Source organism: Stomoxys calcitrans, chromosome 5 (assembly GCF_963082655.1).
Source record: "Stomoxys calcitrans chromosome 5, idStoCalc2.1, whole genome shotgun sequence".
Taxonomy (NCBI): Eukaryota; Metazoa; Arthropoda; class Insecta; order Diptera; family Muscidae; genus Stomoxys; species Stomoxys calcitrans.
In genome coordinates, this window is record NC_081556.1 from 17,988,207 (window position 1) to 18,008,285 (window position 20,079).

A 20,079-nucleotide genomic window follows, 5' to 3' on the forward strand; every position below is an offset into this window, starting at 1 on the left:
GTTTGATTTTAATAATATTTTGATGATAACATTAAGGTCTTTAGGTCTTTCAACCCAACCATACCTTAACCTTCACAGCCCTTCTTCCTCAATTTCTAAGTACCATTAAACTTGCTTTGTTTAATTCCTTATTTTTTCATAGATCACTTGATAATGCCAATACAGAGTAAAGCATCATTTCAAGACTATATTCGGTCTATCGAATAGCTCTCCAATCCCTCCATCCACTAGCTATTTGATCAATGAATTCGTTTGTTCTACAACTTGTCAACCAAAATTCAAATAGAGTTCAAAAATATTTCAAGGTCAATGGTTTTATGCATTCTCACATATGTATGTATGGCCCAAACCCAAAAAGCAAAATGGCATTTCCTAATAGTTTGACAGATGCCCCCCTAATAATAAAAGATGCTAAAGCCAGAGCTTTTGCCTCTCTTCTTTAACCACAGAGTTCCAAAAAATTTAATGGAACACTAGCCATGTTTGAGTTTGTGAACGAGCAGCACCATTTGTTAAACCAGTTATTTTACATAATGATATTTTTTTTTCTTCTTAACTCAACACATTTTTAAAGATTTTCGATTTTTCTGCTTATTTTGGTGTTTGGTTTTGTTTTGGAATACAAATCATTTTTAAAATGTGCCACACACATGGGATGTAGATGTGGGAAGGAAAACGAGACAAAAAGTGACAGAGAGAGAGAGAGGGAGAGGGAGAAAAACATTTATTTAATTTTTTTTAATGTTTGAAGTTATTGATCATACATCAGTCATTGTTTGTGTGTCACATACACTGGGGGAAGGAAATGCAAAAACTGAAGGTTGAGAGAAGACAAATTTAGGTTAATGTAGAGATTTGGCACAAATTTGCAAAAAAAAAAATCACAAAAATTATTGCACATCTTTAAATCACAAAAGCTTGAGGGGGACTTAATTTAGGTCTCTACGGAATTTTTTCCATAATTTATGTGATGCAGTAAAATGACTATGTGATTTGGCCTAGATATCGTAGAGTATCAAAACTAAGTGGTTCATTGAGCACATGGATCGTTTCCTAGGAATATTGAGTTCCCAGTAATTTTGATTTTTGGCTCAAAGTACTAAATTCCAGCTTATTGTAGATCCCCGGGCTGATCCATGGGTTTGCATATAGTGGACTGCTTACCATATTTAAGTGAGATATGGGCCAACAGATTTGTTTGCCAAATTTTGTCGCATTATCGCTACAAGTACAGTCGAACTTCTCTATAACGAATTGTTATATATAAGCTGAACCGGACCCCGCCCCGCTGCGTCTTCTTTTACTTTATATGGAACAAAATTATCTCTTGAATGTTTCAACCATTTAAGAGCTTTAAGTGTTATATCATGCTATGAAAATAGTATATTCATATCGCTTGACTGACATTATAACAATATAAGTGCCTTTATCTGAATCCCATAAGATCTTTATTTGACTACGAATTCTTTCGGAGGGTTTAATGTCATTTAAGTTTGGATGTTAGAGGTACTCCTTTCTTATTGCAAAAGACTGAATTACGCCCGAATGTTGACATCAGATTCGTGGCCTACTTCCAAATACCTTCCATTTGAGCCCCATATTTCCATAGTCGGCAAACATGACCGGTTTGGGGGGTGTTTTGGGGGATAGGTCGGCCACTTAGTAACTCGGCCTTGAAAATATATATCAGATTCGTATTCTACTCTTAAATAACTCTTATTTAAGCCCCATATTGCAATGGTCAACAAATACTTCCTATTTGGGTGGTGTTATGGGGGTGGGTTGGCCCCATAGACACTTTTCCCGAATTTCGATATCTGATATAGAGTGATACCATGCGTTATAGAGTGAATTCTTATTTCGCCCGAACCGTTCGTATGTGGAATCGGCTTTCGGCTAATGTTTTCCCATCCCCTATGACATCCAGAGATTTAAGACAAATGCCAATGAACACTACACTCAGATCTTGCCATTTCAAAGAATTATCTCAATCCGTCTGGCTTGTTTATGCATCACAGCCGCACTGAGGACGACACCATTTGATACACTGAATTTAATGCTACCTCTTATTCCTCTGGACATTGTGGCTAGACAAACCGTGAGGCTAAGGGAGCTTTCTCCTTGGTCTTGTGGTGCCTACGAACACTGTGTTATACTTGATACAATATCCGATGTTCCAGGCAGTGTGGATTACAACCTACCTACCTGAGCCTGTTTTTGATAAAAACTACTATACTACTATTCCTGAAAGAACCGATTGCAACTACGATATCACTGGTAATAGAAGTTACATAGTCTTCTATACAGATGGTTCCAAACTAGACGACCAGGTGGGATTTGGGTGTACTCTAAAGATGTAGAACTGATCATATCGAAAAGTTTACCCGACCACAGCAGTGTGTATCAAGCGGTCCTTGCAATTAAGGAAGTGATGGTATGACTAAGATATAATGTCATAACAACGATTGGCATAAATATCTTCTCAGTCAGACATTAAATCCCTGTAGAATGTATTGCTGAACACAAAAACCGCCCTCGACTGTCGCAGATCTCCCTTCGAGATAGCTGAACAGTTCAAAATTCACTTGTTCTGGTTGCCGGGCCACAGAGATATCCCAGGGAATTGTAAAGCGGGCGAGCTAACGAGCCATGGAACTACCTTACACATTCCAGGGACACTGGAATCTGTGGGTATGTCTCTAGCGACATGTAAGCTAAGTTTTCAGGACCAAGCCCGAAGGACAGCGAATGATAGATGGTCACAAAGAGAGGCCTGTGAGCATTCCAAAACTATGTGACCTAATCTAAACTTGAAGAAGTCTACCGCTTTGCTGTCATTGGCTAAAACAGACGTCTCAGTCATTGTGTTCATCATGACAGGTCACTGTCGAATCGGAAAGATGGTGACAAACTGAAGCTTGCCAGCAACGACTTTTGTAGAAGCTGTGAGGACATCGAGGAAAAAGAGTCTATAGAACCTTCTGCGGATGTGGCCTGCACTAGCAGTCGGAAGGAGTTCCACAATATGTTGTCATTTCATTGAGAACCTGTCTGATTTAGCGGATGTAAACATTCGCAAGTTGTTGGGCCTTTTTAAAGCGATCTGGATGGTTCAAAAGTAGGAACTAAAAGGCATCTTCGTTCTTCTATTACTGTGGTATCACAATGGAGGAACACGTCTAAGTGAGTCTGATAGCAGACTGCCACTTAAACCTTACTTAACCTAAACCATTTCTATCTGTTCACAAATGGCAAATTTTTTACTAGTCTTTTTCAATTCTATCCCACTGTGCGTTACCGAGAAGTTCAACATTTTATTATGCTATACACAATTATTTTATACACGTGTACAGGTACCTCACAAATGTAGGTACAAAATGTTTCCTTTTATTTTCCTCCCACTGTGATCTTTTTTTAGATGTGTAGTTATTTTCAATTCGTATGTTTGTTTTTTTTTTTGGGCCAGACGCAAATGGTTAATGAGGGCGGGGGGATATAGTGTAGGGCATTCACCTGATTGATCAAGGACAACCTTGGCTTAGTTTGTAACATTACGAAAATGTCGAAGACAACCGACTAACCCAAAAACCAATAGCTGCTTCACACTTTACCTCTGTCGTGTTATATAATAGGTATTTGTTGTTGATGTTGATGGGGCAAAGCTGTTGCCGATGACGATTCAACCGACAACACCGACTCCAAAGCTGGACGTGTGGATGCTGGTAATGAAGTTAAGCAAACAAAGTCACTTTTCAGTTAACATAAAATTGATGATGACTATTGAGATTTTTTTTTTATTTCATTTTATTTTATATTGTTTCATTTGTTATACATAGGTGAGTGTGTGTGTGTGTGAGAGATTATTTGTGATTTTTTATACCAAAAAAAAGGAGATAAAATGCCTTACCATTAGTTGGTTGGTGGGTACTTTGAAATTTTGAAAGCAAATTGAAAATAATCGTTATTTCTTAAACTTTATGAAATGTCGATTTAATTGAATTGTCTGAAAAGAGTCTTTTTTTCGGGCATTACAACGGCGACAAGGTTGTACACCATCAACCCATACCAAGTCGACAACTTCACACTTATGCATGTCACCTTACCATATCCATGTGTGTGAATAATTGTATAAATCGACAATAGGATTTAATTACAACTTTATAAAATGTAATTGCTACACAATAACTCAATTGAATGGTTTTCGAAAAAATGCCAAACGTGGGCTTTTCTGACCTACATACCATTTGATTATTTGGCAAAAAAAAATCTAATATCAAAGGGTTTAATAGAATGCAGGTGTTTGGAGTTTTTTTTTTTTCAACCAGTTGAGTTAGGTGAGTTTTAGTATCAGCATATCTATTTTCGAAAAATTATGCCTAAAGTGCTATCAAAAAGGTCTATGCAAGCGCTTGGAGTTTAAACCATAGGCCGTGTATTGCTGGTAAAGAGTTTTGTGATGCAGGGAGCGGTACTTGCATAACTCACTCACGGTCCAAACTTATTCTGACTCAAAGAAAGTTTACGTCATATATTATTGAGCTTAAAATTTAATTAAATAATACTAATTGATGATTTGAAAAAAAATACTCATGTCAATGGGATCTGAGAAATTTCAAGTTAAGGTAATGGTAGTAGGTCTGCAAAAAACAACCCTTCAAGGGTTAACAGTTCCCAGGTAAACTTTTTGCTGGGGCCTGTTACATGGCCCTAACTGAAATTTTGCATGACTTCCAGCAACTGTGCTAAGTGTGGTTCAAATTGTTCCATAACCTGATATAGCTGCCATATAAACCGATCTGGGATCTTGACTTCCAGAGCCTCTAGAAGGCTCAGTTATTATCCAAATTGGCGGAAATTTTGTACAATGACTTCTCTCATGACATGACCTAGGTCGGTTTGAATTGTAAATGGGCCAAATCGGTCCATGGTTTGATACACCTGCGATACAAACCGATCTGGGATCTTGACTTCTTGAGCTTCTAGAGGGTGCAATTATTATCCGATTTGGCTGAAATTTTGTACAACGGCTTTTCTCATACTGCTCAATTATTTTCGATCTGGCTAAAACTTTGTATAACGACTTCTTTTATGACCTTCGACATGCGTCCCAAATATGGTGTGAATTGTTCCTTAACCTGATATAGCTCCCATATAAAACAATCCGTCGATTTTACTTCTTGAGCCTCTAGAGGGCGCAATTATTATCCAATTTGGCCGAAATTTTACACGACTTCTTATATAGCCTTGTACAGACGAACCAATTATAGTCTTAACCTGATGTCTAAACCTGATGTAGTTACCATGTAAACCGATCTTGGATCTTGACTCATTGAGCTTCTAGAGGACGCAATTCCCATCCGATTTGGCTGGAACTTTTTATAATTTGGTTTGTTTTGACTTTCAGCAACTATGCCAAGTATGGTCCAAATCGGTTTATAAACTCCAAACGGTTTATAAAATAAAATATTCACCGAACTCGCCTTTCAATAAGTCCATTGTTAAGCGTGCTGTGTGGCATGTGGCGCCGTCTTGTTGAAACCACATGTCAAGCAAGTCAATCTCTTGCATTTTGGGCAAAAACAAGTTGGTAGCGCTCACTGTTCACAGTTACGTTCGCATCATCTTTGAAGAAGTACGGTCCAATGATGCCACCAGCCCATAAACCGCATCAAACTGTGACTTTTTCTGGATGGATTGGAAGCTCTTTCAATGATTCTGGCTGATTTTCATTCCAAAATCGACATTTCTGCTTATTTACGTATCTATTGAACCGAAAATGAGCTTCGTCGCTGAACACAGTTTTTCGATAAAAAAATTGACACGCATTTTGATAAAAAAAAAATTTTCCATTTGCATCTCCGATCATTGAGCTCGTCTCGAAAGAGAAAAAACAAAGAGAAACAAACAAAAATTGGAAAAAAATTAATAATTTGCAAGCGTTGTTCGTTTGTAAGACGATTCATGTTTAAATTATGACCAAACTGAAGATGTATGACAGTGAAACAAAACACGAAACGTGCGAGAGCTGTTTAAACCAGTGTTGCCAAAAAGATAATAGCTAAAAATTCATCCTTTAGTTGCTCCAATAAGATAGCAATTCTTAGTCATTGTGCTTTGTTTGCCTATAAAGAGACACCGGGCAAAGAACTTGACAAATGCGGTGCATGGTGGAGGGTATGTAGGATTGAGCTGAAACTTGGTACATTATATACTCCGACAACCATACCAAAAACAGCCTATAAAGGTCCCTACAAAGATCCCCCCCATATGAGTTCTTATAACCCTTAAAACCTCAAAGGCTACCCGGTTTGATTGCACAGCCTAAACCCAATCAGCCGTTACTTTTTTACAAAAGGGGATTGAAAAGATGTTGCACTTACAAAGCGACTTGCCGTTGCTCAATATTCCTCCCTGATACCTCACTAATACTCATGATATTATTTCTTCGATATGACAAGATTTTACTCTAGCTTACCATTTGTATTCACTCAACGATAACCCTTCATAACCATAACCTAAGGCGTTAATTTGAAGACACTTCATCACTTATTCAAATTCATATGCAAAACTTTAACAGGCCTCCATGCAATGTCTACGCCTATTTCCACCCCTTGTCTGTCATTAATAAAAGATCTGCCTCACTATGGCATTGATCTTTGCGCCAATATACAATTTTAATAATTCATATAACATAGACAGACTTATGTCCACCACGTGTTCCCTTCATCACCTAACGATGACACTAAAGTACCTTGCCAACCCACTACTACAACCCAAAAAAATATCTCTTTAATTAGTCATGACCATAGCCACTGTCATCAAAGTTTAAGAGTTGCAAAAACAAAACAAATCCGAACTCTATAGCCCTGAACATGACGCGATTAAAAAGTGAAAAAGAAATAAATAATACAATAAAAAAAAAGTAAACGAAAACGAATAGTGAAGCAACAACAAGAAAATCGTTTTATTATGAAAAGAACTGAGAACAAAAATTTTAAGAATTATTTTTTTTGTCTTCATTGTATTCCAATGAAAATCTGCTGAAATAGCAAGAAAAGTACAACATTGACATACAACTTGAAAACGAAAGATGGGGCAACTGAATGAAGATGAAGAGCCGGAGAGATGAGCATTTAGTAATTTTTAATTTTATATATAAAAACACACTTCAAATTAAAAGGCACTGCGTAGGCATTACAACATCAACTTGGAAATGAGGCACTTCTTTTGCGGTTAATACATATCTTCTCGAAAGAAAAACAACCAAACGCATTTCAACCAAAACCAAACATAGCTGTTACCATGACAAGTGCCGCAGCTTAGTTTTAATTGGAATAAGAGAAAAAATTCACCATCAGTTCGAATCCATACAATGCCGATCAAAATCCAATTCCAATTTTTACACTCAGTGGCCCTCTGAAGTGTAGCAAACAACGACAACAGCAATGAAGACCATCATTGATGTTATTGCAATATTATGCAGATTTACAATTTATTTCCAAGTCTCCGTTGATGGCTAGACTGTGAACAATAAAAGGTAGTTTGTCTAAACATTAATTTAAGGCATAAATATTTTATGTATTTGTGTATTAGGGTGGGCCATATGAAAATAACCACCGTCAAAGAAAATTAAATGGAACGAAAATAAGTAGAAATCAGCAAAGTGAGGCCAGGCGAAGTGATTAGGACATGTCTAACAAAAAAATTTGTAATTAGGATTTGAACCAAGATTTTGACATTTAAGGCAGCCATGTTCTCTATTGCATAGTACGCAAAAAGAAATTTATTGCCACCGTAGCGCAGAGGTTAGCATGTCCACCTATGACGCTGAATACCAGGGTTCTAATCCTGGTGGGAACATCAGAAACAATTTTCAGCAGTGGTTATCCCCTCCTAATGCTGGCGATATTTGTGAGCTACTTTGTTATGTAAAGACTTCTCCCCAAAGAAATGTTGCACTGCAGCACGCCTTTCGGACTCGGCTATTAAAAGGAGGCCACTTATCATATTTGAACTCATAAAACTTGCATCGGACAGCACCCATTAATAAGTAAGAAGTTTGTCCCTGTTCTTTAATGGAATTTTCATGGGCAAATTTGCATTATTGCCAATAAATTTCCTATCATCACTCCCCCCTAATATATTCATAAATCTATTAATAATGCGTGCATATTTATAAGATATACAATCGCACTAGGAAATGCATTCAAGACTACTGTCAAAGGTATTTATTATTGAATTGAATGAACGGCCGACGGACGGATAGACGCATAGAGAGACAGACAAATAAATGACTAGAGATTGTCTATAAAAGCGCCTAACTACAAGCTGTCGATGACGTAGATATTGACAATCATCGCATCTGCATAAAAGCACTGGGTGTTATGCACTAAACAGACGCATTATGTATGTAAATATCGAAATATTTTTGTATGCAGGGTTTATGCTTATTGGTTGATATTCTCTCGTGACTTCGAAAAATTTCGTATATGTCGCCAGTAAGCCCTAGTTTTGATGCAAAGTGCAAAAATACAGATAGACAAAAAAAAAATAAATAACAAACAGAGTAAAAATGAGTCCATGAAAAAGATCAATGAAACAATTATGGTCCATTGAAAAATTAACGTTTATGGGTGTGCATTTTAAAGTATTAAAAACTAAGAAAAGATCAAAAACAGTATGATATTTAAATTTTTTTTTTTTTTAAACTTCTTAAAGAATAAATAAATTAACATTGGAAAAATACTGTCAATAAGTAAAAACAACTAAACGTGTGATAAGTTCAGCCTGGCCGAGTCTTTTATACCCTCCACAATGGATCGCTTATGTCAAGTTCTTTGCCCGGTATCTCATTATAGGCAAAAAAAAGGATAATGGATACGAATTGCTATGCCTTCGAAGTTTTATCTGGTTTTGGCTTAGCTGTAAAAGATCATAGCAGATGCCATTGTGCAAATTTCAAATCCAAATCGGATAAGTGTTGCGTCCTATAGGGGGTCAAGAAGTAAAATCGGGAGATCGATTTATATGGGAACTATAGCAGGCTATAAACCGATACGGACAATATTTGGCACGTATCTTTAAGGTTATAGAAATAGTCACTGTGCAATATTTCAACCAATTCGGATAACAATTACGCCCTCACAAGGCTCAAGAACTTAAATCGGGAGATCGGTTTATAAGGGAGCTATATCAGGTTATAGACCGATTGGGCCCATGTTGGACATATATGTTAAAGGTCATAAAAAAAAGCCACTGCGCAAGATTTCAGCCAAATGAGATAATAATTGCGCCCTCTAGCGGCTTGAGAAGTCAAGACCCGAGATCAGTTTATATGGCAGCTATATCAGGTTATGACCCAATTTGAATCATACTTCACTCAGTTGCTGGAAATCAAAACATAGCACTTCATGCAAAATTTCAGCTATATCGGATAATAATTGCGCCCTCTAGCGACTCAAAAAGTCTAAATCGAGGATCGGTTTGTATGGCAGCTATATCAAAACATGCACCGATATAGCCCAGTTACAATCGCAACTGACCTACACTAATAGAAAGAGCTATATCAGGCTATGGACCGATTCGAACCATATTGGACATGTGTGTTGAAGGTCATAAAAAAGCCAATGTGTAAAATTTCAGCCAAATCGGATAATAACTGCGCCCTCTAGCGGCTCAAGAAGTCAAAACCCGAGATCGGTTTATATGGTAGCTACAATATATCAGGTTATGACCCAATTTGAACCATACTTAGCTCAATTGCAGGAAATCAAAACAGAGCACTTCATGCAAAATTTCAGCCTAATAATAATTGCGCCCTCTAGAGGTTCAAGATATCAAGACCAGGGATTGGTTTATATGGCAGCTATATAAGATTATAAACCGGTTTTGAACATACTTAGCGCAGTTATTGAAAGTCATAGCAGAACACATTATACCAAATTTCAGCCAAATCGGGTAATAATTGCGCCCTCTAGCGGCTCAAGAGGTCAAGACCCGAGATTGATTTATATAAGGTTATGATCCAATTTGAACCATACTTGGCACAGTTGCTGAAGTTAAAATAAAACACTTCATGCAAAATTTCAGACAAATCGGATAACAATTGCGCTCTCTAGCGGCTCAAAAAGTCAAACTCGAGGATCGGTTTGTATGGCAGCTATATCAAAACATGGACCGATATAGCCCAGTTACTATCGCAACTGACCTACACTTATAGGAAGTATTCATACGAAATTTCAGACGCCTAGCTTTACTCCTTTAAAAGTTAACGTGCTTTCCACAGACGGATATGGCAAGAGCGACTTTAAGGTTAGGTTGAAAGGAGGATGCGGATTTTAATCCGCCCCATGGACATACACCAAAACCAGTAATGGGCTTGTTGTGCGCTCTTAATACTAAAAAGTTACTTCGAAAAAGAAAAGCATAGCTAGAAATTCCGTGGTACTTATAAAATCCTTAATTGATTTCCATACCACGCCCCTAAGTTGGTTCATGCTTGGTATTGTGTCCCCACCTAAGAACCGGTTTCTGTTAGCCGCGAAAGCCGGGCAATAACATAGGGAAGGCCCCAACATCTCATTATCTTTTTTGTATAAGTTAGCTCGTAGTCCCGTTAATATACCGAAAGCTATACTGACCTCCTTCTTACTTCTTACGATCAAGAATTTATGTATTTTCTATATGGGGTCTTTAACGAATTGAAATATTCGTTTAAATTCGGAATGATGAAATTAGTATACCACCACCCCATGGTGGAGGGTATAACAAGTGAAAACGCGCGAAGTTCGACCGTGCCGAGTCTTACATACCTTCCAACAAGGATCGCATTTGTCAAGTTTTTTGCCCGGTTTCTCTTTATAGCCAAACAAATGAAAATTGATTAAAAGGGGCTCAAGAAGTAAAATCAGGAGATCGGTTTAAATGGGAGCTATATCGGGTTCAAACCGATTCAGACTATACTTGTTACGAATGTTGAAGCTTATAAAAAAATTCATAATGCAAAATTTTAGCCAAATCGATAAAGAATTAGACATTAAAGATGCCCAAAAAATACACTCGCGAGATCGGTTTATATATGAGAACTACATCAGATTATGGACCCATTTAGACTATACTTGACATGTTGGAGGTCATAGCATCCTGTTTGTTATTGCCCTGATGGTTAGTTTACTGTCCTTAAAGATGTTCACACTCGACGTCCTCGCATCAACACCATACTACCTCACGCATTCCGTCATCGCCCGGAACTCGGACTATAGGACAGCCGGAAGTAGATTTCAGTCCCTGGGTTCTCAATGTAGACCCCAGACCCACTCTGTCCTCTAGCATCGACCTATCAGTGTAGCATGAACTTTGTGATGGGTTTAAAATTTGAATCGGACAGTGCTAAGTGACATATGAGAAGTTTGCCCAGTTCCGTAGTGCAATGTTCATGGGCAAATTAAACTTGCTTCAGCTTTCCATGGGGTACTTAGCACACCCGCCTAGAGGTATTTCAATGCTAATGGCTCCCATATAAACTGGTTTGCATTCTTGGGCCCTCAGAAGGTACAATTCATATCCGACTTGGCTGAAGCCCATTGGGAGTTATCTTTATATCAAACGTGTAGGATATGTTGATTTCTCTACTGTGCGATTTTCGTGTGATTTCATAATGAGAACACCCAACCGGGATTTCATTTAAAAAGTCGCCCTAAGTTCGGCCGGACCAAATCTTATATACCCTCCACCTCGGAACGCATTTGTTAAGTTCTTCGAATGACTTTCTCAAATATATATGAGGCATATGAAATTTTTTACCGATATGGACGATATTTGTCATGGCTATTAGAAGTCTTAGAAAAATACCACCTTCAAAATTTCAGGCTAATTGAGTAATCATTGCGCCCTTCAGAGACTCTTTAAGTCACATTGGAATATGGGTTTAAATGGCAGGTATATCCGATTATGAACCGATTTAGACCATACTTGACGCAGTTGTTGGGAGTCATACTAAAACGAAATATGCAAAATTTCAGCCAAACTGAATATGAATTTAACCCTCAAGAGGTTTAATAAGACAAATCGGGAAATCGGTATATATGGCGGCTATATCAGGTTATGGACTAATTTAGACCATACCGAACATAGTTGTTGGAAGTCATACCAAAACTACTTAATTTCCCATGATCATTCCACTAAGGAACTGGGTATAATTCTGCCATATCAATGAGTGCAGTCCGATTAAAGTGTAAGCTCAATGATAGGGGCCTCCTTTTTTCATGTTATTCACTGATTTAGACCATACTTGCCACAGTTGTTGGAAGTGATACTAAAACGATATGTGTAAAATTTTAGCTCAAGAAGTCTATTTAGGAAATCGGTTTATATGACATCTATATCAGGTTATAAATCGATTTGATCCATTGATACCATTTGATACAATTATTAGAAGTCATACCAAAACACCACCTTTAAAATTTCAGTCAAATCAGACAAGATTTGCACCCTCTACAAGCTCAAGAAGTCAAGACCCAATATCGGTTTACATGACAGCTATTTCAAAACATGGACTGATTTACATTCCAAACCAACCTACACAAATAAGAAGTATGTGTGCGAAATTTCAGGTGCTTGTTTAACTCCTTTCGACAGATAGACGGACGGAAGGACATGACTAGATCGAATTAAAATATCATGTAGATCAAGGGGATCTAAGACGAATATTTCGAGGTGCTACAAACGGAATGACGAAATTAGTATACCCCCATCCTATGGTGGAGGTTTTAAAAATTATTCATCCTATTTACAATATACCAATGACTTCAAACATATCAGGTGTTCACAAGTTTGTACTTTTTATGCTTTTTTAGGACTTTACGATTTTATAGGTCATTCAGGACAATACAATTCTTAAATATTTTCAAGTCTCTTTTCCAACAACATGTTGGCAACAATGCAAAAGTATGCATACAATTGATAAGAGGTGAAAAATACCATTTATGTTGTGCTACAATACCTCTTATACATCATGAAACTCATACCTCAAACCACTTAATGAAAGACACTACTATGGTGAACGTAGTTCTATTCACCATGGCACTCATACCTCGAACCTCATATTTGTTGTGCTTTAAGTTTGAACTTAAGCTTAATGTCTTGGATTTTGAGGCACTCGCTCAGTAGACGCGTGGTAGACTTGAAGTGTTTTATCAACTTTTTGAGTTACCAATACAGCGATCAAGTTGAAATTGTCAGTCTCAACTTGGCTTGCTTAGCAGACGGCTGTGTTCATTGAACAACGAAGAAGAAAACTAAAATTTAGAAATTTATCGATAAATAAAACGAACCAAAACGAAATTACCATAGAACAAAATATAGAAGAAAAGCTGAAAAATATTAAGACAAAGCGAATGTATCTTTTCGGTGATTTATAAGAAATGCATTAACCAAAAAAAAAAAAATAATTAAAGCTTAAATCATACGTTTCCAGTCAGTGAAAATAATTAAGCCAATGTGTTCATAAAAACAAACGAATAAACGGGCTAGGCCACTGATATACCAAAAAACACACCAGCATAAAAATCGAAACTTAATGCGATAAGTGTTTGTTGTTGTTAAAATCAAAAATCAATATTGCGACATTTGTTTTCCATAAAGATATCAAAAACAAAAAAATTGGTTAACAGCCACAAATTGGTGATCGGTTATCTTCTGCTATTGACTGAGTTGTGTTTTTCCTGCCATCTACCTCCACAACACGCACTTGAGACTTTTTTCCATTTTGGTTATTAGTTGCGATTTTGCATTCTTTCAAGCGGATTCTTGGCATCACATTTCTCAACGCTTCAGTTCCGGGGTTTTTTTTTTGTGCCAATTGCATTACAAAAAATAACAAAAACAACACCTTGACAGGTAAGTGAGCTGGCATGCATTCTATACAAAGTAAAGAGAGATACCATAAGTCTCTCCCTCGGTTGTCAGATTCTCTGTCGTTTGTTGCACTTGCTTTTTAATGCTTTTGCATGCTTGTTTCGATAAAACCAAACACTACGAAAACAACAACTCATACTCAAGTTATCTTTTGAGACATCTCTCGGTTTTTCCATAGCTAGAAAATTCAAGTTATTTCCTCTAAAGCCAATTCAGTGCGTCTGAAGGTTTATTTACCAATCTGTTATTGTTTTTTCGAGGGTTGCATGAGGCAATCATAATTTGGTTTTTGTATATTATTGTTATTATTAGTTTTCATTGTTATTCTATACCACTTCACCACTACGGTGGGTATAGGGTATTATAACATGGCCAGATTTGTTTGCAACGTCAGAAACAAAAGCAACGATGGCAATATTTTAAGGATTTTTAAGACTACAAAAAGGATTTATATTTTTATTTTATGGTTTTTGGTTACAGTGTAGTCCTATACTCTACAAATCGATGTAGGTACATTTAAAAATTCACATTGGAACATTGGAAGAGGCTGCTGGTATAGGTTAGGTAAGAGTGGCAGTCCTTTACAGACTCATTTAGACTATTTTAAGTCCATTGTGGTACCACAGTAGCGACAGACCAAGACCTATGGTGGCAATCGAAACAACAACCCCCCAACTGCTAATCCGAGCACTCTACCAACTCGGTTACCGGGCGCCTGCTTTAATGGTATAGTAATGGAGAATATTGAAATTGAGAAAAATGGTTCAAGTTTAGATGACCCCGGCCAGCTTCTTTTCCGCGAACACAAAAAACTTCATAACGATGCAAATTTTTATACCCTCCACCATAGGATGGGGGTATACTAATTTCGTCATTCTGTTTGTAACATCTCGAAATATGCGCCTAAGACCCCATAAAGTATATATATTCTTGATCGTTGTGACATTTTAAGTCGAAATAGTCATGTCCGTCCGTCCGTCTGTCTTTTGAAAGCACGCTAACTTTCGAAGGAATAAAGCTAGGTACTTGAAATTTTGCACAAATACTTCTTATTGGTGTAGGTCGGTTGGGATTGTAAATGGGCCAAATCGGTCCATGTTTTGATATAGCTGCCATATAAACCGATCTCGGATCTTGACTTGTTAAGTCTCTAGAGGGTGCAATTCTCGTCTGATTTGACTGACATTTTGCACGTATTGTTTTGATATCACTTCCAATAACTGTGCTAATTATGGTTCATAACCCGACATAGCTGCCATATAAACCGATCTTGGGTCTTGACTTCTTGAGCTTTTAGAAGGTGCAATTCTTATCCGATTTGGCTGTAATTTTGCATGTAGTTTTTTGGTATCACTTTTTGCGAAGTATGGTCCAAATCGGTCCATATAAACCGATCTTGGATCTTAACTTATTGAGCCGCTAGAGGGCGCAATTCTCATCCGATTTGGCTAAAATTTTGCATGAAGTGTTTTGATATGACTTCCAAAAACTGTGATAAGTATGGCGCAAATTGGTCCATGTTTTGATATAGCTGCCATATAAACCGATTTTGGATCTTGACTTCTTGAGCCTCTAGAGGGCGCAATTCTCGTCTGATTTAGCACAAATTTTGTGCAACGCCTTCTCTCATGGCCTTCAACAACATGTGCAATATGGTCTGAAATGATCTATAGTTTGATACAGCTCCCGTATATAAACCGATCTTCCGATTTTCTCCTTGAGCCCCGAATCGGACTATAACTTGATATAGCTCCTCCTCCTTCTCCGTCCTTATTCATTATTTTTTGTTTGCCTAAAAAGAGATACTGCGCAAAGAACTCGACAGATGCGATCCATGGTGGAGGGTATATAAGTTTCGGTCCGGCCGAACTTAGCACGCTCTTACTTGTTTTTTTCCATCTCGTTGAGGGATCTATGTTTTCCGAAGAGGCCGATAGCCTGACAATGTCAGTTAAACGAATATGACATTAGATCGATTTCATCTTCAAGACCCGAACTAGATGTTTTCGTCAAAAGCCTCTGCACTCCAGTTAACTGTCGGCTGGTTTAAGTCTGGTGCAACTGCTTCATCAGTCGAGGTTTCTGTAGCAGAAAACATATAACCGCCTAATACTGGCTGGTAAATGTTAACCACCTAATCGCGAACTTTAGATCTGCCGCTCCACTGGAAAAACTGCAGACCACTAACCGATTAGCTATCCTGAATGCCTGCAACATTTTTGCATGCAACTCCGCTCAACTCAACGGTTCAGACAAGTGTCCCTAGAATTGGGTAACGATGAACGGGAGGTGGACGAACTGATACTAAGACTATCTAGTTATGTCCGTCCGTCCGTGTAAAATTCCCACTGGAACATTAGAAGAGGTTGCTTTTATGTTATAGTTATGAAGAATATTGAAATTGAGAAAAATGGTTCAAGTTTAGATTAGACAGGCCAGCTACTTCAGAGCAAGCGACTTTTATTAAACCTCTTCTTTGACAGACCTATGTGTTTTCCAAAGAGGCCGATAGCCTAGCAATCGCAGGTAGGCGAATATGACATTGGATCGGTTATATCCCTAACACTCCCGAACTAGCGCAAAGGTTGACATGCCCTCCTATGACGCTGAAAATTTTTTTTAACAAGTTTCATTCGTCTTCTTTAGGCCAATCCAAATTTCATTAGGATACCTCTTTCCTAACTCGAGCTAGAATTTATCTATGACAGATCTATACTTGGATAGACAGACAGCTCTATACTTGGATATTTTTTTACCTATTCTTCGTTATGGGGTTAATCTCATACTCTCGAACTTTAGATCTGCCCCTCCACTGGAACAATATGCGAACCACTAACCGATTAAAGAATAATTACTGTTGTAGCTATCCTGATTGGCTTCAAAATTTTTGCTTGCACCTCCACTCTACTCGACGGTTCAAACAAGAATCTCTAGAATTGTGTAACGATGAACGGACGCACAGTGGGATAGAACCGAAAAAAAAAACTTTTAAAAAATATGGCGTGTGAGAATGGTTGGAAGTTTAGGATGGATCGCTAAGATGATTTTTTGCATGACTCTAAATTTGGTCACCCCGACTTTTCTTCGTTTGTGGTTCGATTTCCATTTTTTTTTTTCATTGATAGTGCTCCAAAATCCCTACAAAAAGGGAGATCCACAATATCTCATATTTTTTCGGGGAAATTCGACTTTAATTTTTTTTGCTGTACTTTCCAATTTCCAAGGCACTTGTGGTTGGATTTTTATTTTTAAGCATGATTTGAATTCGTGACAAAAATAACAATAACTTTGCCGCAAACAGTGTTCACATCTGATTATTCAGTTAAAAGTTATACAGTTTGGAATTCAAAAATTTCGAAAAAACGTGAATTTTTTGGTAAAAAGGAAGTGTTTAATCTTTATTGAAAAAACATGCTTAAATACCTTAATTTTTTTTTTTGCGAGAAGAAACAATTGAATATGCGTTTTTAGTGAAATTTGAACATGACATATCAACTTATACGGTTACTAAATATACTTCAAAATAAGAATTTTTTATTAAAAAATTAGAAAAACCCCTCGAGTTCTAAAATTCCAAAGCCCAGATCCCAGATCGTGCAGAAATAATTTGTTGTTTTTTTACAACACTTTTTTCTGCAAAATTCAAAAATAATTTTTAAGATATTTGTATTCGTTTTTTTTTTTTTTCCACCACCGAAGGATGGGGGTATATTAATTTTATCATTCGAATTATTCATTTCCGACCCAATGAAGTATATATGCTTTGGTCCTCGTAAGAATCTAAGACTATCTAGCTATGTATGTCCGTACATCCTTTGAAACCACGTTACAGTCTCCAAAAACTGCGCCAAGTACGGTTGAAATCGGTCTATAATCTGATACAGTACCCATATACACCGATCTGGGATCTTCACTTGTTGAGCTTCTAAAAGTCCCAATAATTATTCGATTTGGTATAAATTTTACATGAAGGGTTTTGTTTCGTCTCGCAACAACTATGTCAAGTATGGTCGAAATCGGTTTATAACCTGATGTAGCTCCCATATAAATCGATCTCCCGAATATGATTCTTAAGCCTCTAGAGGGCGTAATTTTGTACAATAGCTTTTAGCATGACGTTCTACATACGTGCGAAATATTGTCTTAATCGGTCTATAGCCTGATATAGCTACCATATAAACCGATCTCCCGATTTTACTTCTTGAGCTCCTTAAGAGCGCAATTCTATCCGAATTGGTCGAAATTAAACACAATGCGATCAATGGTGGAGGGAATATATGTTTCGGAAAGGCCGACTTAGCACGCTTTTACTTGTTTTATTTTATTTTAATTTATTTTATTTTATTTTATTTTATTTTATTTTATTTTATTTTATTTTATTTTATTTTATTTTATTTTATTTTATTTTATTTTATTTTATTTTATTTCATTTTAATTTATTTTATTTTATTTTATTTTATTTTATTTTATTTGATTTTATTTGATTTTATACTATTTTATTTTTTTATTTTATTTTTTATTATATTTTATTCTCTTTTATTTTACTACGTCTGAATAGTCATGTGAATTAAATTATTAAAAATTATTATTGAAGAACTATTATTAAAAAAAATCTCTCAGCTCAACTGAAGTTCTAAAGGAAAGACCTTGTGTCCAAACACATTTTTCTAGAACTAAAAAAAAATTTAAAAAAAAAGAAAACAAAATTTAAGCATTTTTTATTTGTGGCTTCCGATTTTGGGACTCCTTCATTATTGATTGAAGCATACATTTCTGGTAAAAAGCATAAATCACATGATGTATAGGGTACCAAAATGGTGCCTTTGTCCAAATGGAGTCATTAAATCTTTGCTTTATTTTAAATTTTTGCATGTGTCTGTGTCTTGCTTTTGTTTAATTTAGTTTTTTTTTTTTTTTGTTTCTCAGTATGTAGGCTACTGAGCTAAATGAATGAGTTGTGGAAAACCCCAACAGAAAATAATTGAACAGGCAAACAAATAATGGGAAACAAATTAGTAAATCATTTTGCATTTACTAAACAAAGCATAATACCAAAAATCTTATCATACAAAGCATATTAAAGTGTGTTTTAATTGTTTGTTCCGAAAATGTACCACAGATCAAGTTTTACACTTTTACTAAATAAATGTTTGAAATGAATAATATACTAAGTATATTATTATATGTATTGTTAAAAATAAGAAGGGAAGTAGAACGAGTACCTTAACCTATTTTTCAAGCCTTTTATATTTTCAAATACAATACAAATTTGACCATGAACATTCCATTCCATAAGGAACAGGGGCAAACTTTTCACATACCAATGAGTCCTATCTGATTCAAGTTTAAACTCAATGATATATAGTATTAAACATATCCAATATAAAGGGTGATTTTTTTGAGGTTAGGATTTTCATGCATTAGTATTTGACAGATCTCGTGGGATTTCAGACATGGTGTCAAAGAGAAAGATGCTCAGTATGCTTTGACATTTCATCATGAATAGACTTACTAACGAGCAACGCTTGCAAATCATTGAATTTTATTACCAAAATCAGTGTTCGGTTCGAAATGTGTTCATTCACCGTAACGTTGCGTCCAACAGCATCTTTGAAAAAATACGGTCCAATGATTCCACCAGCGTACAAACCACACCAAACAGTGCGTTTTTCGGGATGCATGGGCAGTTCTTGAACGGCTTCTGGTTGCTCTTCACTCCAAATGCGGCAATTTTGCTTATTTACGTAGCCATTCAACCAGAAATGAGCCTCATCGCTGAACAAAATTTGTCAAAATTTGAACACATTTCGAACCGAACACTGATTTTGGTAATAAAATTCAATGATTTGCAAGCGTTGCTCGTTAGTAAGTCTATTCATGATGAAATGTCAAAGCATACTGAGCATCTTTCTCTTTGACACCATGTCTGAAATCCCACGTGATCTGTCAAATACTAATGCATGAAAATCCTAACCTCAAAAAAATCACCCTTTATTAAATTTTTGGATCAGTTTCATTGCACTAAATCATAAACGACCCACACTCCACACCCTTGTTGGATTTTAATGAAATTTCATATTTCATTTTACGTACATCTTAAATTTTTGATCACATTAACTTGAAATTTAGCACATGAGACATTTTCTCCCTAGAGATTGAGCCCAT

General features: G+C 36.5%; 3 protein-coding genes across 5 annotated transcripts in view; 1 reads left to right on the top strand and 2 right to left on the bottom strand.

Annotated features, from left to right (window-relative positions):
• Positions 1-20,079, bottom strand: part of LOC106084340 (zinc finger protein 277) — a 212,485-nt gene that overhangs the window by 125,880 nt on the left and 66,526 nt on the right. The gene's annotated exons all lie outside the window — the stretch shown is intronic.
• The window catches only part of LOC106084342 (uncharacterized), a 207,880-nt gene that overhangs the window by 125,880 nt on the left and 61,921 nt on the right, over positions 1-20,079 (bottom strand). Inside the window, exon 3 of one of the 2 annotated variants that reach the window (XM_013247957.2) lies at positions 3,671-3,719. The exons of the other annotated variant lie outside the window; for it this stretch is intronic. The gene's annotated coding sequence lies outside the window, so the exon portion shown is untranslated. Of the gene's footprint in view, positions 1-3,670; positions 3,720-20,079 lie in introns of those variants that run through there. 2 annotated transcript variants of the gene reach the window in all.
• The window catches only part of LOC106084339 (putative fatty acyl-CoA reductase CG8303), a 176,231-nt gene that overhangs the window by 99,076 nt on the left and 57,076 nt on the right, over positions 1-20,079 (top strand). The window contains exon 1 of one of the 2 annotated variants that reach the window (XM_013247950.2): positions 13,200-13,896. The exons of the other annotated variant lie outside the window; for it this stretch is intronic. The gene's annotated coding sequence lies outside the window, so the exon portion shown is untranslated. Of the gene's footprint in view, positions 1-13,199; positions 13,897-20,079 lie in introns of those variants that run through there. 2 annotated transcript variants of the gene reach the window in all.